Source organism: Elephantulus edwardii, unplaced genomic scaffold, assembly GCF_000299155.1.
Source record: "Elephantulus edwardii isolate Elephantulus edwardi_28Jun2011 unplaced genomic scaffold, EleEdw1.0 scaffold00351, whole genome shotgun sequence".
NCBI lineage: Eukaryota > Metazoa > Chordata > Mammalia > Macroscelidea > Macroscelididae > Elephantulus > Elephantulus edwardii.
Window position 1 is genome coordinate 1,135,312 of NW_006400101.1, and position 3,142 is coordinate 1,138,453.

The window sequence follows — 3,142 nt, forward strand, 5'->3', positions numbered from 1 at the left end:
AATTTATATATTTGTAATATTAGTGAAGTAATATCCTTGTTGGGTGTGTTTTATATCTATCATGTTTGAGATATAAAATGACCACCTTAGGCATAGATAGAACAAGAACAGATAGGTAAGATAGATGTCACAACGTATGATCACCAAAAGAACATACAAAGGATCCTGCAAAGGGAATAGGACTTCTCTCTCAAAGCCAACAACAACAAAAAAAGTCTTGTCCCTTTATTCAACACCTTGAATTTGAAGAAGATGCACTCCATTAGCATTTCTTAACCTGAAGAAACAGAAGAAATATGCTGAAGGCAGAATGTTCAACAACCCAGGAAGCATCAAAAGAAGATTGAAAAAGTACACAGAGGCACTATACCAAAAATAATTGGTTGGTATAGAAGAATTTCATCAAATAACATATGATTAAGATCCTATGGCAATGAAGAGGGAATCAAAACTGCTCTGAAGGAATTGGCAAAAAAACAGTCCCAGGAGTTGATTGAATACTAATTCACATATTTTAGCAAACAGATACTGCCCTGGAGTGCTCACTAGGTTAAATCAAGAACAGACTGAAAGAGATCTGTATTTATTCTGACTTTCTAAAAAAATAAATACATACATACATACATAAAATAAAATAATTGACCCAACAGAATGTGGAAATTATCAAATGATATCCCTAACATCACATGTAAGGAACATCCTGCTGAAGATTATCCAGAAATGACTGGAACAGTACATCAACAGGGAATTGCCAGGTGTGCAGGCTGGGTTTAAAAGAGCCGTGGCTGTAGGGCTATCACAGCCAACATCATATGGATTTTAGCAGAAAGCAAAGAGTACCAGAAGAAGGTCTGTGTTTCATTGACTATTCAAAGGCAATTGATTGTGTGGATCACAACAAATTATGGCTAACTTTGAAAAAAATCTTTGAACTTTTGATTGTGCTCATGCTAAATCTATACTTGGACCATGAATCAATAGTCAGAACAGTGCAAGGAAACATTGCATTGGTCAGGACTGGGAACGGTATGCATCAGGGATACCTTCTATCTCCTTCCTTTGCAATCTATATGCAGAGCAGATCATTTGGGAGGCTGAACTTTATGAAGATGAATGTGAAATCAGAATTGGAGGAAAATTCATCAACAACCTGTGTTATGTAGATGATACAACCTTGCTTACTGAATCTGAAGAGGAGATGAGACGTTTGCTGCAGAAAGTCAAGGACCATAGTCTTCAAAATGAATTGAAGGTCAATATCAAGAAAACAAAGACTGCAGCCATATTAGGAGTGGTGAGATGATTCCTTGGAGCCCAGCTAAAAGATTTTTTTGGAGCGTGAGAACCAATGATGAGAGATGAGTGAACGAACAAGTGATGAGTCTACAATATAGAAAGAAGGGATTTAGCCCATCCTTCTTCAGTGTGCTAAAGGGTTAAAAATGCTGATATTCATTTGGCTGTTCTTTATTCATTCCCTGTTATTCTGACAACAAAATAACTAACCTGTTCATTTTCATCAGTGTTTTATCAATTTTTAACTTCTAAAAAAAAGTGGTTTATTGGAATGGAAAAGAACATCCTCAGTATGATTCAGAACACGAAATGGCAATATTATAACTTAACAGAGCAAGAGCTATCTACTTGGAATTGGAAAAAAGGCATGGATGATCACTCTTCTATATTAGAATTTCTAGTGATAAAATGTTAGATGGATCTTGGCTGAAAGTAGAGAGTATCAGAGAAATGTCTATGTTTCATTGACTTTGCAAAAGGCATTTGACTGTGTGGCTCACAGCAAACCATGGATAATTCTGAGGAGAAGGGGAATCTCAGAACATTTGCTTGAACCATGTGCAACCTATACGTTGGCCAGGACCAGGAGGCAGTCATCAGAACAGAGCAAGGAAGCACTGCTTGGTTCAAAATCCAAAAGGGTGTATGCCAAAGAGGTGTCCTATCTCCATACTTTTTCGACTCTACATAGAATAGATCATCTGGGAGGCCAGGCTCTATGAGGAAAAATGTGATGTCAGGATTGGAGGAAGACTCATCAACAATCTGCATTATGTAGATGACATAAACCTGCTGGCTAAAACTGAGGAAGACCTGAAGCACTTGGGGCAGAAGGTCAAGGAAAGCAACCTTCAATATAGACTGAAGCTCAACATAAAAAAAAAACAAAAAAAACCCACAAAAAACATTCTCACTAAAGTGCTGATTGGCAGCATTATAATATATGGTGAAGAAATTGAGATTTTTAACAGCTTTAGTTTGCTTGGCTCCAAAATAAGCAGTCTTGGTACCAGCGTTCAGGAAAGCAATAGATGAATTACACTGAGAAAGGCCATTTTCAGAGACCTCTCCAAAATACTGAAGAGCAGTAAAATCAGTCTGGAGACTAAGGTGTGCCTGATTCAGGCCATAGTCTTCACAATTGCTTACTATGCATCAGAAAGCAGCACAATGACGAGGGATGATAGAGAATTGATGCCTTTGAGCTGGTGAATAGTATTGAATATATCATGGACTTCAAGGAGAACAAACAGGTTCGTCCTTAAGAAGGTGAAACCAGACTGCTCCTTGGAGGCAAGGATTCTGAGGCTCATCTGACAAGGAGGGACTAGCCTTGGAAAGGGACATCATGCTTGGAATGGTGGAGGGACAGCAAAAGATAGGAAGATCCTTGATAAGACGGAATGATTCAGTGACTGGGGTAATGAGGGTAGGTGTGTCTGAGACAATAAGGTTGGCATAGGAAGAGCAGGTTTCAGGGCTATTGTACGTAGGGTTGCTATGAGTCACAAGTGATTCAACAGCACATAACAACAATAGTGATAAAAAGAAGAAAGGATATACAGACTGAGAAAGAAAATATCTGTGGGTGTTATGATCCTGTGTATAGAAAAATTGTGGAGTTCACAAGAAAACTTGAGTCTAATGGAAGAACTGCACAAAGCTGAAGGCATAAGTCATCAAGTAAAAAAATCAGCCATTTTAATACACAAACACACACTGGTAATGAGAAACAAATTCTACTCACAATATAAGAATAAAATGGCTGGGACTAAATAAAATCCAGAATGGGAAGGGTTTATGTGATTAAAAAAAACCCAACAAAAAACAAAACATACATATATTA